Below are 15,714 nucleotides of genomic sequence, written 5' to 3' on the forward strand. Positions count from 1 at the left end.
ACTGTCCTCTAGGTTAAGAGTCATGCTTAAGTCATTCCTCACTAAATGCAGTATTTCCTGCAATTATTTAATTTTAGGTGTTCTGCTTTCATTGAAATTGTTATTTCTTATGTCAGACAAACAGTGTTAATCTGATGGCTTCATTTTAGTAAGCATTCTTAAATTCAGAGAATGCAATATATAACTTTATTCACGGAATCCCACTGGAGACAGTCAAACCAGGATTCGACATACAAAGTCTCAGGTCTCAGGTGGAGCAAGGATGTAAAATTGTACTAAATTCAAATACGTTTGGAAAGTTACAGATAAACACCTATATTTTCCCTCCATAACAAAAATATATCATTTTATTCTGCTGTCCAAGAGCCAAACCCCAAAAGGAAAAATAATCCAATGTTTCCACAAGGAGAGAATTTGAGGAACTCAAACATTCACTAGCCATGTAAATTTCTCTACCAATACAAATTCCAACAGAATGAAAGAATAAAATTAAATCGGAATTATCCAACAAAATGTACTGTTACTATTACTGTTCCTGAAGATACTAGTGTGAAATATCCCAAATCCATATCCATGCTTTTTGTTTCGGTAGCTGCACACCACCATCCAGTCAACTTATTAAAAAATGCCATCTGACCAAATGTGCTAACATCTAAACCAAAATTACTTTGAAAAACTGTAGATTTACTGTGGGTGTATTCCTAGGGCTGCAAAGTAAATACTGAAAGTATCAACTTCGAAGCAGTTAACACAGTATTTTGAACATATATCCTTCAAGGGCATTCACTATCCTTAGCCATGTCAGAACTGAAATACATTTTTTTTCATCACATATAAAATATGAGCTGTCTCCCCCATGATTCCTATTGTCAGAAAGCATCATTCCTTTCAAAGTAGGGCAATATATACACTGACATCTTCTATACCAACAACAGCTTAGCTTACCATAGTGAAAGGGCTAAACCAGATAAATTGAAAGTGAAAGGCTAGGGCAATTATACAAAAAAGGTAATAGGAAAACAAACTGACAGATGAATTATTCCTAAATCTTGGTTGTAGATGATTTTGCTACCATAGTTCTGGATGGGATCAAGACTCTGCCACTGATGCCTTTTCCTGGTTTTAAAATCAAGAGTCAAATACGGTTAAAAGGGGAAAAGGGATTTTACCTTGGTATTTATTTAAAGGATCCTTAGGTGCACACGTCCAGGTCGAATGCACCTTAATGCACACTGCAATGCACACCCCCAAAAGATCTGATATAACATTACAGGTCTTACTAATTAGCATATCTATCAAAGGTTCCCCAATGAGAGGCTCGAGTGAGCCTCCCTCCCCAAGGAACCTTCCCCTGTATGGTTCTATCTTGGTTTACAGAATGTGTTCTGGAGAGGACCTTGGGGTCTGGGGCACACTCATCCCCTAACTATGAAGCTTCTAAAATGTTTAGTCTCCTAGCTGAACAAACAAGTCCAAGAATGTAGGCAAAAAGCACTAAGAATACAGAAGTTGTAAAAAGGTATAACAGGGGTATAAAAGAAAAGACAAAAATCATCATGGCATCACCATGAAGGGAAAAATTAACAAGAGGCATTTGTTTGTGGTGTACCTCTAGAATACTCTATCTACCTACATTCACAAGGTACATGTCAGCAAGGAAACTATTCCTGAAGTGAGATTCACAGACTTGTGAAATTCTAATAGCTTGAAAATGTGCCCCAGCAGATACTGCTGTGTGATGAAACAGTTTATCAGTAGGAGACACTATTTTTATCTCTAATCAAGCAGGTATAAGTGTATGTAATCTAGTCTTTCAACTCCCCCATCCCCCCCCCAAAAAAAGCTCTTCCAGAGCACATTACCATAATTGCAAATTTCTTTTTCAACTTTGCAGGAGAGGAAAAAAAAAAGGAGTTTTTTCAATGCATTCTACATCTAACTCCAAGGCTTAAATGGAAAAGCTTCATATTTTTACGCTTTCAAAAAAATAAAAATGGATTAATCTCAACAGGCAGTTGTCTCTCATGGATTATTAGGTCTCTCAAGAAAGCTTATATAACCCACATAGGTCTTATGATTATCCTGAAAACCCAAGGAAACATATTATTATCCTCTTAAAAGTAAGGGGCCCATATTTGCAACAGGAGTTTGAAGAGAAAAGTTATTCCAAGTTTTTCCTATTTCAACATTGCTTTTTTACTTAAAAAATTCTTTTAACTCCAGTATGTGCAGAAGGTTATTAATGGGGGTGCAAAAAGCACATCCTGCAGCACCAGATAGAAGAGGCTGCTGTAACCGAGCTGAAACTTTGCTATGAAAAGTCCTCACATAAAAATGAAAGCCTGACAATTTCAACTGATGAGCCCAGGTGAATGACCAAACCTATCTGGTCATCTGTACTACTTATTAAAATAGACAAAACAGTTCCAATGGAAAAGAGCATTATTTACGATGAAGGACCTAGTCCCTAATGTGTGGATTTCTGGGTACGCTCATACAACAGAAAAATAAAGCTGCAAGTTAGAGATTTTTTATTTATCTGAAAAGTCAGACTGGATCCTCTTTTCTTCACTGTTTGCATTTCCCACTTATATTTCTTTCTGGTTTTTTTTTTTTCTTGCATATTTTTTTCCTTACCAGTTCCCATATCTGGTGTTACTTTGTTGCTCTTGCTTTATCCCTCTTTTTCCACCCCTAGATTCTTTAGCCTTGGAAAGCTCCCTCTTCTTCCATTGCTAAAAAATCATTTAAATCACCCATACATGTTATTCTGATGCTGGGAAGTATATGGGGGACTAAGTTACATGTGAAGATGGAAGGGCATTTTAAAAATCCTTAGGAAATGCCAAGACCAGGAGAAACCAGGGGAATTTGAATTTCCTTTGTCAGTACCCTTTGAGAAACTGTCCTGTGTCCTGCCAGATCTTCACAGGGCATAGCAAATGCAGTCATGCTGAAATGACTAACAGCAGCAAAAAGGACATTTTTTCTGACTTAGACTGATTACTAGATGGAAAAGGAAGAAAAATATCTTCCACTCAAGATGGTAAACAAATGCTGTTTCAGCTAAGTAAGGAAAAAAAAGAAACACTAAGAGCAAAGCTGAAAGTCAAGTGGAAAGCAGAGAGCAGAGTGTCCTGCGTTGACACTAGGATGGAGCCATGACAGCATAATTTCCACTCCAGAGAGGCACAGGGAGGTCACTGGATCCTGCTCGGTGCAGAAGGGCAGGGGTGGCTGATTCATTCCAGAAGGCTGAATTGTTCTTTTTAACAGCTCAGCCCAGATCTGTAGGTCTTGAATACTAGTTTGTATCTGAGTGTGTGCATGTGTGTGTGTGTGTGTGTGCACAAAACAGGGATGTGTGTGCATCAGAATTTTCTGTCCAAAGACTGCTCAAATTTATACTTGGAATGAAATAGCCAAAAGCAACCAAGCAGCCTATGTTGTTGAATATTTCACATGTTAACCAGACATATGCATACATCATAAAAGCTCTCAGACATCTCCAGCCTCCTAGGCAGCAGGTGTAAATTTTGCTCCATGTGCAAGTCACACAACATCAATGGAGTGATTAAGGATGACATGGTTCTGCAATCTTGAGGGAAATACTATGCCTATAATCAAAAGACAGATGCAAAGTGACCTATTTGTGCAACTCAACTCTCTCATCAGAGGTGATACTTGGCCACAGTGAAGACAGCAGAATTGCCACATTCTGTGGACTACAGCCTTTAATATTACTCAGAAGAATGCATTACAAGATCAATGAAAAGTTAAATTATCTGAGAACTGACTGAAATTCTCAGAGGACTTAAAATTGCAATTATTAATACTATTTATTATCTTTAAAAGACTTGGATAACTCTCAGTGGCACTTGCAATTTCCATAAATAAACAAACAAACAAAAAAATCCTTCTAGTTTGAAAAATAAGTGCATTTGTGTGAAACTAATCTAAATTTCCCAATCAAAATTGGCTCAAGGCAGTTCTGCATTTTTCTTTTTTGCAGGCATTCATCTACCAGACACTGTCATTTTAACTTCTGTAAAGTGATTTTATCCTAACTTGGGTATTGCACATTGTTTCCATTCCTTTTAACTCAGCTTTCTGGGAGTTCTAGTGAGGGGAAATCAGTATTGCTGCTAAACCAACTGCGAGAAAAGAATTGAACATCTTTTCACTGTATATATTCTATGACAGCATCTGTGCTTGATTATCTTACCAGCAAATTGTACAGATGTTAAATGCTCAAAGTATAAAATGTTGCATATGTCTGTACAGCTAAAGTGACACACACATTTCTTAGTGCACCATCACTGAGATTCAGAAATAATACTAATAAAGGATAAGCAAGATGGATTTTTTATATTAAGTCAGAAAACAATAACGTGCTTTTTGAAAACTGACTGCAGAGTGATTAACAGACCTGATATTACAGTGTATGATACAAAGTGGCTGCCAATACAGGACTATGAAGTCATGTTACAAGTCCCTAATGTAAAAAAAAAATAAAATGTGGTTCGTAAGTTTTTTTAAGTCATGTTTTCTGCTCCAAGGAACACAGTAATCTTACCTCAAAGGCTCCAAGGAGGAGATTAATTCTGTTGGTCTTTATCTGCTAACCAACTAAATATCAGAAAGGCTAAAATATTGCCACACTTGACCCTCAGATTTCCTTTTCCTTATCTCCTAGAGGAGAAAGTGAGAAAGATAATTCTTCATATTTTTCTAGGAAGAGGGTAAAGAGGACAAAGTGGCTGCAGCGCTTTAAAAAAAAAAATAAAAAGAAAGAAAAAGCAAAGTAAGAAAACCCAAACAAGCAAATCCTACCCCAAAAGTTTCTTGAGTTAATGGAAGTTACTGTTTTTGCAATGCATGCTCTTCCAGATCTCATCCTTCAATCTCAGCAGACTAAAGGGATTGCATTTATAATAATTATATTGTCAGGAGTTAGCAGTTCAACTCATAATTAATTCAAGAAAAAAAATAAAAGAAAACATGAAGGCCCAGAGGAGTATTTTTCTATACTTTTCAAGAAAGTATATATCTTTTTTTCAAGAAAAATCTTCTGAAATTGTTCTACCACTTTCTCTAAGAATAAGAAAAATAATTGCCTGAGATTTTTGTTAGCTTGTGTGTGCATACCCACGTGTATGTGTATTTTGGTCTTACAAGCTTTGAGACCAAAATGCCCTCTGTGCCAAATCTGCCAGAGCAGTTATGAACCACATAACTCCAGCCACAAAAGCACAAGCTGGCCACAAACTGAATTTGCCATCAACATGCTTCAAGTTGCTCATCCTCCCTTTTCAAACAGAGAAAAGTAAAGTTGCCTACAGAATGACTGCATGAAAAAATGCAAAGCTGTTCCTGGTTTTCTTACAGTAGCCATACATGAAAGGAATTGCAAAACTTAAAAGGCCAGAATTACCCCCTCTATTGTACTACTATACCTAATGCACATAAGCTTGAAACCCACAGCTGAGTTCAAGAGAAGGACAATATTTTAAATAATTCACTCCAAAAGAAATTGCTGGACAATATAGATATGAAGATATTACCTGATATTTACATCCTATTATTTAATTTAACTTCTTTAAGGATAAACAAGTGAAAACAGATACTCAACTGTACTGAGCCATATACAGAGGGTAAGACAAGGTCTGAGAAAATACAAAGTTGAACTGCTACTCTCTGACTAAAACTTCATTACAAAAATATCCTATATAGAAGCTACAGCTATACAGAAATAATCTAAATACAGATAAACTAGGCCTGACTGAATTATAGCAATTTCTGTAAAACCACTCTGGCTGGGTTTTGCATATCTATTATTTTATTAGCATGGGTTTTTTCCTAAAAGGATATCTTTGGGTTGCTCTGGCAGGTTTATCTTCATGATATATGATCCCCCTGCCCTATTTTGCATAGTACAAATGAGACTATAGAGGAAAATTTAAATGAGCAAAACCAGCATTAACCCGTATTACTGAGCCATTCATTCACTGGTATATATGGTATATATTTCAAGATAAAGACTCTGCAGAGAAAAACACAGGCACATAAGAAGTAAACTGAATTTGCCATTAAAGATTAATTAAGAGAAAACATGATGAGGATGAAAATTAAAAATTGTATTTATGTAACTGTAGTTACGAACAGGAAACCATCTTCCGCATGTCCCTCACCAAAGCAGGGTAGTGATTAGGGGGTGGAAGACTCTGCAAGGAAAGTAGCAGACTTCTTTCAAAAAGCTTCTTTCCCCAGCACCTGAGCAGCACAATTTTTTAATCCAATTGAACTCATCACTGAGAAGATTGACTAATAGCAGTAAGCATCTCCATGGAGGCTGGGTGTCTCTGAACCTGCTCTTATCTACAGTCTCCAGCAAAACTCAGCCAGATTCCTGGCTGGCAACCAGAGCCAAGCACACATGGCCTGAGATTCCCACTGGAAAGTTACTGCATAGATTCACATCCATCATAACTGTTCCTTTGCTGAGGGGGAAAAAGAAACAGCAGTACATGGAGAATGCCCTAGAGTATCCAAAAATTTATTCAAAAATTATGAATGCTGGAAAAAAGACAATGTTGAGCAGTTCTTGACTTTAAAATCTAACTTTGTTTTTAAACTATGCAGGAACTGGGACATGGAAGTAAAATAATTTTTTACCTGTCATGGGTCTGAGATCTGTCCCAGGAAAACTGGCTACTGCTTGCAATTTCTCCTAGTATTTACTGAAGTTTTCCTGTTCACATCATGGAATTAACTATCTTCCTACCTACGAAGGTTTAAATGGTATAACTATTCTTAATACACAATATTTAATATGGGAAGGATACAGAAACAAAAAAATTTGCCTATGAAAATGCAAGTCAATATTTTATTCTTGAGCAATGAAGAAAAATCATAGAATCACAGAATGATTTGGGTTGGAAGAGATTAAAGATTAAAGATTATCTTGTTCCAACCCCCAGGGCAACCTTCCTCTAGAATGATGATTTTACTTGTTAATTACTAGTATATAAAGCAACCACTGAGCAGGGAGAACATGGGAGGAAACCGGAAAACAGGGCATTGGAAGCAGAAGAAACAAAACATAACACTTGAGAATCTGTTCCTATGTGGTTTTTACATTCTCAGTGATCAGTTCAGAAAGTGATGGAGCTTACTGTAAATCATCTGCTGCAGCTGACCAAGGCATCCTTTCAAAAAAAAAAATACAATGCAGAGGTTTGCCCTTTTTTTCAGTCCTACTTACTATACTATTCTAGCCTGCAAAGTAACCATTCAGTTGTAACAGGGTTACAATTTGCTTCACTAATGTATTAGTGATAAGTTCTTGCTTCCCCATTCAATGCAGCAAGCCTTTGCATACACTTTGCGACTTAATTCTTGAATGGCAGTTTTCTTCACGTAAGATTTGACTTATATATCTGCAGGGCAGGAAGAAAATTTTCTGTTTCCTTGAATCTTAATAAATCCTTGCTCTCCTGGATGTTCCTCAAGTGAATGGCACTTTTCTTCACATAAGATTTGACTTATATATCTGCAGGGCAGGAAGAAAATTTTCTGTTTCCTTGAATCTTAATAAATCCTTGCTCTCCTGGATGAAATTCATAGGATATCTGTTAATTCATAACTAGAACAGTTTTTATCTTGCAATTTTCTTCTTGCTTAAATAACAGTACAACAAGCCCATTATATTTAGAGATTCTCCCAGGGATCTATTCAATCATCAACTTGTTTGTGCTTTTTTTCTATTGGACCTTATTAGGCTCATTCTTTACCATGTTTCTGAGAATCTGTTGTCCTACCTGTTTCTCCAAAACAAGCCATAGATTCTTCTTTAACAGTTCCCTGACATTTTTCAGTCAACGTGAACCATCTGTTCTCCTTGGCTTATAATTGCTATTCTTTCACTTTAAAAGTAATACTATTTACCTACAAGCCTTGAGCTTCAGAACACTCTTCACATTATTCCTTCCTTCAGTGTTTTTTATTACGTCCCATTCATTATCTTTGTCAGACTTACAATAGATCATAAGGTAAACCTTGTAACTTACTTGCATTAATCTTGTATTTGCAGGTTGTGGTTGAAATAATTTGAGATGCATTATGTAATGTATAGTCAAATTGAAAGCTATTGTCTAGGATACTCAAAAGTCTATTTCTTAAAGAAAGTAATTTTTTCTTTTCATAAAATACAGAAGAAATTGGTTTTTTTCTGGCTAATAGCTAAATGCTTTCAGAATTTTTCCTGTAACCCTTTCTCTCTCTTTACATCTCAAATGAGAAATAAGGATAGAATGATTTTATGGGGGGAAAAAAGGGGAATAAAGAGGTACATTTTACTGTCAAAAATCATCATAACTATTTTAAGCCTCTTCTTAAAGACACCATAATATCCTTTAACAAGGAGTTCAACATTTCTGAGGAAACAGGAACAAGGACAGTCTCAGATGTAAGAAATAAAATAAACAGGAGAATTGTATTTTTTTCTGTACTAGCTAAACATGAAGCTACATTTGAACTGAGTACCACCAGCTGTCTCAAATCTTTTTCCTGTGCTTGTTTCAACATGACTGTGCTTTGATGGCTCAGACAGAACAAAGGAATCCCATGCCAATCTGTACAAAAACATGCAATGTGCTAGTATCAAGCAAAGGCTTTAAAACAGCGATGATCAAACCTTGAGTTATACTTAAACTACACTGTACAACCAGAACCAATGTCATCACTTCTAGATGCAATAAGAGTTCCCTTGCAACACTGTTGATTAATGTATATATCAGTTCAGAAAGCTAAGCTGGCAAATGACATAAATCCAAACAGCATAAGGGAAGTAAAGATTTATGGAAGAGGAAGTATATACGTGAGGAAAAAAAGAAAAAACATTGAAGAAGCAACAGTAGCCTCAAAGGGAAAGGATATGCTAATACAGGTTATCCTTAAAATGACACACTGCTAGCATCTTGAGAACAGATGGACAGTTCACCTTATAAAAATGGCCACAACATCTACTCAATTGAATGCCCCAAATGGTGCCTTCATTAACCATGATATCCTCTGTGGACTTGATGGAATGTGGAACCTTGACAAATTAATTTTCTACAACAGTAAGTTTGGGTTAAAGTAAGAAGTATTAAAACTATTTAAAGTTCTAATTTAGCAGATATTGTGAAACAATGGCAAAATGAATATCTCAGTAATGAAATGTTACTCAAATACTGAAACGGTAATTAAATAATAACACCATTAGTCAGCAATAACCATGAACAGGTCACAAAACTTTGGCACCTTTTCTCTGGATTTTCACTACTCCGCCTTATTACAAAACTGCTTGAAAATATTTTGGTTTCAGTTTTAATTTTTTCCCTTAAATCCCACAGTCTTACATGATTGTCAAACTACTATTGCTGAGACCCATATTCAATTTTATATTACAATAATTGTCTTGATATGATATGATAGGGTTCACTAGTATTGTAAAAAAAGTATTTTTCCTGATAAAAATTATTGTATTAATAGTGGGGATTTCACAACAGCAAGGAGGGAGATTGGCAGTTCTCAACACAGCAGAACCAGAGTTTTCAGGTTGCTGAACTAAGCTACAGAGACCAACTTCTTGACACAGGCAGAAATAACTCTCTTTTGTTTTATCACATTCAGGAGACAACCTGACGCCTTCCCTGAGATGCTGTTAAATGTAATAGGGTTTCTTTATGCCTAAGAGTCTGTAGAAATACCCAGTCTATAAAGCCATAAGTGTGCTTTGTTTTCCAAAACAAAGCATTTATTCTCTAAAATTTTCAAAGAGAAGCATGAGGCAAAAATAAATTCCCGATTCCAGTGGCACTAGGAGCAAGACACTTTTTTTATGATGTTCTTCCTTCACACCTTCCACGTCCATTGCATTCAGTTTGCATGAAAGGACAGCTACTGCCAAAGCACTTTTATCAACCTTTCTGCTTTGGAAGCTGCTACAAGTTCTAATGCATTCTCACTGTCTTGCTATTTACCAGCAAATCAAGTTTCTTTACCCAAAATTCAGAGGAGTAACTGGCCTCAATTAAAACTAGCAAAAAGCCCAGGCCTGTTAACTTTTAAAGCATTCATAAAAAGACCTGTTGTTTATGTCAGGCTTTTCAAAAATGTAAATAATGTTAATTAAGACACAGAAGAAAAAAAAAAAAAAGCAGGGCAACAAAACTGAGAAATTTGACATAACCACCTGGAAGCATCTCCTACAGAACTTCCCAGAACTTCTAATTACCCAGTGCAAGTTACATGAAAGGCAGAATGGAGGAGGCTATTGTAAGGCTACTTGGCTCAGAACAATTTCTAAATAGCATTTAGTATCAAAAATGAAACTAATGAAGCAAACAAAAGCAATTCTCTTAAATGAAAGAGTGAAATATAATTTCTGTAGAGACAGAAAAGAGAGCTACAGAGCACTCCCAAAGTTCTCTTTTTTTTTCCTACAAACACCCAGGGAGAACAAAGAAGTATACTGACAACAGCTGACTCCAAAACTAGGTGGCTTCCTATAGTTTCAACCTAGCTCAGCATGAGAGGGCTATAAGACTTTTCCAAAGACAAGTATATGCTATAAAGACCTAAACAAGAGCATAAATAAATTAATAACCAGCTTGTCTATCTGTGCCTCTTCTAAGTCCCCAGAGTCAATTTCATAAATTCGTGCAGTTAATAAAATTCTGACAACAGATCAGACTGAGATTTTAGATAAAACAAAGACTAAAAGACCCCAAATTAACTTCTTTCAAGGAAAAAAGTGTACCTCTAGTTCACAATCAATCTGTCAGAATGAAAGTGCTCTTTGTCCTGAATATGAAAATACAGAAAAGGAGTCCTGAAGCATAAGTATGTGTTCACCATTAAGTCAAAAAACCTGTAAGCCAAAACTCAACAGCAATAGGAAAAAAAAAGTTAAGTTAGCAGTTTTAGCAATCGCCTACAACAAAACACTGCAATTTGAGGTAGATAATGCCTAATATACACAATCTTTCATCACTTACAGAGTCACAGAAATGTTGGAAAAAAACTCTAAGATCATCAAATCCAACCTTTTGTGTCCAAATTGCTTCGTTTAGAAAGATTATTTTGCAAGATTTTTACAAAAGGGTCACTGCATGATTGTCATTCAACCCTGGACTATTAATCAGTACTGCTTGTGATAACAACCTGAAAGCAAATTAGATATTTAAGTGGTCAGAGTCATGCAAGCTTAAAGGAGCAAGAGGAAAGCAGTGAAGGGTCAGGAAATTAAACTCATGATTTGCAGGCACTAGCTAAGGAGTATGTGAATTTAATGTATGACTAATTACAAACTGGAAAGACAAAAAAAAGCCACTGCTGTATTACAAAGCAAAGTAAACCTTTTAGTTGATTGAGTAACTGCTTGCATTGCAGGGGCAAGAGAATGAAAAGGTAAGTAATGTGAAGAGCTTCTCAGGTAAAAGAGAGCTCTCGAATGAAGATGGCAGAGAGCTGCTGAACTTCACTCAGAAGCTAAGGCCAGGACAGTGAAGGACTGAATCCTTCATCTCTATTTAAACATAAAAACAAACAAACTAACCACATGGAAACTCAACAGTCTCTTTAAGAAAAGATACTTCTGGGGTGAAAGCAGATTAGTGTCTTTCTACAGTATCTCAGCAGGTCCTTCAAGGACATTCTGCAAACATACTGCTTGGATATGCTTTGAAACTTCCCTTTAAGAACTGTTTGTTGGATATACTTCAAAAATTTCCTTAAAAAAATGTTTAGTGGGTTTTTTTTAGAATTCTTAGTAGAAACCAGGGGCTGTAGGTCTTCTTTTGAGGGAATAGATATCACTACACAGGAGCTGTGGAAATTAAATGTATACTACAAAATTATTGAAATAGGGTACAGGGAAATCTGCATCCAATTTTTCCATCCATTGACTTAGAGCAGTATTACACAAGAGCATACCATACATATATACACATATATATAAAAATTAAAAAAAACCCAAAACCTTAATCAAGTGTTTGGAAAATTAACGAGATAATTAAAGAAACCGTGTGCCTGAGGTTTCCTATCAGCAAATACACAACTATTTCCATGGCCTATAGCATGCTGGATATATTTCTAATGCAGTATTTTAAGTATGTTTTAAATACATTCTTTGTATTTTCCCTAGTATGAACTTCACTAAACTCCTCAAATTTTCTCCTAATACAGATTTACCTAATGCATACAGAAAAAGCTTAGCATTAAAAAAAAACGAACTTTTAATTCAGCAAGCTGAGGAAAAAAATGAAAAATTATTTATAGCATTTTCTATCATTGAATCCCTTTTTTTTTGTAACATAAAGAAGCTGAGTTTCTGGGAGAAAACCCTTATTGTACATCATAGGAGATATCAAACGAAAAAACAGTCACCAGTTTTGACAGCTTACATACTTTGTGTATCAATAATTGACATCCATTTGGGGCCCTATTCTTTGGGTTTTGAAAATAATTATCTTCCCTGCTGTCTGCTAATTACGTGTTTGAGAGCAAGAAGAAACTGGTTTTTTAACATGACTCCATACCTTGACACAGGGAAAAAAAAAATAAAAAAGCAGACACCAGAGCCAAAATCACATGTTCTTAAGAAGACCAAGAAATAAAAAAAAGGGCCTTTGTGAGATAAAATATTTCCCAGAATTTTTTACCCACTGCAATTCTGTACTGCATTTCTATAGAAATGGAAACATCAGAATGCAGATCTTAAGTTCAGGGCCAGGCACTTCAACTTTTATACTCTATCTACAGTGACAAAGCACCTCTGCCTTCTGGAATCCCATTCTGTACTATAACAGTTCTGCAGCATTAAGGACAGCTGTGACCAGCTGAAAACCAAAGGGGCATTCACAGGCATGAGCATGAGAGGAGAACTGCTGCTCAGTTCAGCAGCACTGTAAAATAAAAACAAGCAGACAAACAAAAATACAAACATAAAAAACAAAACCAAAAATCCACAAACACCAAAACCAACCCCTATTTTACCACAACTTCTATAGCTGACTTCTTAAACTCTTAAGGGATAGGCAGAAGTCTTCACACTTACTATTTTCTTGCAATTTATTTTTCAAATTTTGATGCATAATCATATTGTTTAAAATACAACTTTAAAAGAAAAATACTACGCACAGTAAAAATATCTACTAAAAAAAATGACCTAAATGTAACGGGTTCTTTAAAAAAAAAAAAACAAACAACACTTTAAGAACACACTTACTTTTTTTTAAATTGAACAGAGTGAAACAAATTAAATTTTATAAACTTCCATCTGGGATTCAGGATGTTTGATTGCATTTTTACAATCGACTGAAATGAAAATGAGTAGTTTAGCTTAGCAGTTGGTACAGTTCTGTGCCTGGAAATTTATCATAGTTTGCCACGTAATTTAAGCACTCAATTTCATCAGCTACTGCTCTCAGTCTGGGGAGGCAGCAAGGAAAAAAATCTACAACAAATTACACATGATGAATTTTTAGTAGCCTCAGTAGGGGGTTCTTTGTGTCACTAGGAGACAGGATACTGGGCAACAGACTGCCTGAGAGAAGAGGTTAACAAATTGGGTAGTAAAAAGAAGCTATGTGGAAGGTGACCTTCTGAGAAAGGTATTCCAGCCTCTGGCCGGGATGAGGAAAGGGTATGACTGCTATAGAATTATATTAAAGCAGCTAATCACTCACTTCTGAAACAGAGCTGTCCTGGCAACTTTGCTTTGTATTGAGTCATGTGCTACTGCACTTATGTGTTTGTATGCCTTTGACATATTTTCTTGATTGGACTTTTCAGGAATCCAGCGCTGGAATGCTAAGTCTTTAATCCTACATCATAAGACAGATACCAAGCTACTTAATTGTACCAGAATGACTTCTGCCCCAGGACTGCAAAGGATTAAAGCACAGACAGCAGTTTTAACCATGTTTTCTTGGACTTCAGCAGAATGTAGGCACCAGGGTCCCATCGTACTTACCCACAAGCTGAATCAACTTGTCCTTGTCAGGGAAATGGTGGTGAAACAAAGCCTCAAATCAGTTTTGCATTCTATCTAGTCAACCATGCGTTGTTTTAGAATGATGAATCTTAATGATTGGCATTAGCATCTTTGAAAGAAACTCTTCAAAGGCATTATTGGGTCTCCCAAAGCACTGGAGCAAGAAATTCATTCCTCTTGCTGTGTTTAGAAGAAATTCACAGTGGCTTATATAGATACACTCTGCACTGGTAACGTGTTTTAATACCTTCTTATTCCAGTAGGAAGCAAAGAGAAAAGGTTAAAAACCTCAAGATTTTTAAATTCATTTAAACAAATGAGTGGCACACAGTGGACTGGTTGTAAGGATAACACTGATCTTTCGAGGCAGGTCTCGTGGCATCAGCTCCCTTCAGGATGTGCATGCCCACTTGATTTGGATTCACTACTTTTAGGAGTCTGCCAGTCTTTAATGATAGGTTAGAAAAAAATAAAGGACAAAGGCAGGAAATGGAGTAGTTACAAGTAGTGACATCACATCAGAGGGAAGTTATAGTGAAGGAGTCCCTAGGAGGTAAATGCTGAAGCTCCAAATATTCAGCATATTCATAAGTGTTCAGAAAAACAGGACTAATAATGAAGCTAGAAAAATCCATTTATGATTTTCAGTGAAGAGTTAGTGGAAGAACTGCAGAAGGACCTCAAGGAAGTGAGTGACCAGGGATGAAATGATCAAAGACAGCAGGCAGATGAAACAAAGCAGCCAACTTAATAATATAAGGCAGGTAGGAAAACCAACTTTACCTCACACCATAGGGTGATGGATCAAGACAGACTACAAGCACTGAAAAATGGAAACATACTCTCATAATTCATATGTCTACGAAAACATTGGCTTAGCAGCACTTTCACAAAAAGCAAACAAAATGTTTTGAATTCTTACAGAAGTATAAAAAGAAGAACAACCATACAGAATTGTTAAAGTAGGGGGACTGTACATTTTTGAGTATTACAAGACCTGAATTTCCTAGACTGTAAAGGACTTAACAGAAAGTAGCAAAAGCAGAGCACCTAACTGTATATATACAGGTGCCACTGTGAACTTCAAAAAGAATTTGAAATTTTAGTATATAGCACTAGTTTTGCGAGTTCAAACCTATTCTGCAAAGAGCCCAAATAAGTGATGCTTAAATGCACAGAGATAATTTGGAAAAATCTAAGCTAAGCTCTACTCATGTCCTAACTACAGACCTTCGGCATTGCTTCCTGTACCACATTCCATCTGCAGGGAGCTGTAAGTGCAGTGAGGGTCTTCCACACTGCTTCAGCATGTAAGTGGGCAGAAACATGAAGCAGGATATTTCCACCAGCCATCACCTTCCCAGTGCCCTCTAGACACAATTATATGTGTTTGAAGGCATTTTCCTTCAAATTCAGCTCCTCCATGGCCCAGCTTGCTAAAGCTCCAGCACTGCACATTTCCCTTCACAGCCCCCAGATCACAAGCACACCATGATCTTTACTTCATTTTTTCAGTTCACTGTGGTGCAACCATTTCTGCCTCTCATCCTTTGCCTTGTCAGACTTTAAAGATTTTAAAGCCAATGCACCTCCAGGTAGGGGTAGATGTAGTTGCAGTATTCAGTCTATTTAAGTGTGGAATGCTTCATGCCCAGGTGTACACTTTGGTGGTA

At 36.4% G+C, this 15,714-nt stretch overlaps 1 protein-coding gene across 5 annotated transcripts in view; it reads right to left on the reverse strand.

The window, feature by feature from the left end:
- Positions 1-15,714, reverse strand: part of KCNIP4 (potassium voltage-gated channel interacting protein 4) — a 400,021-nt gene that overhangs the window by 265,959 nt on the left and 118,348 nt on the right. The window lies entirely within an intron of this gene.

This window comes from Corvus hawaiiensis, chromosome 5 (genome assembly GCF_020740725.1).
Source record: "Corvus hawaiiensis isolate bCorHaw1 chromosome 5, bCorHaw1.pri.cur, whole genome shotgun sequence".
NCBI classification, from domain to species: domain Eukaryota; kingdom Metazoa; phylum Chordata; class Aves; order Passeriformes; family Corvidae; genus Corvus; species Corvus hawaiiensis.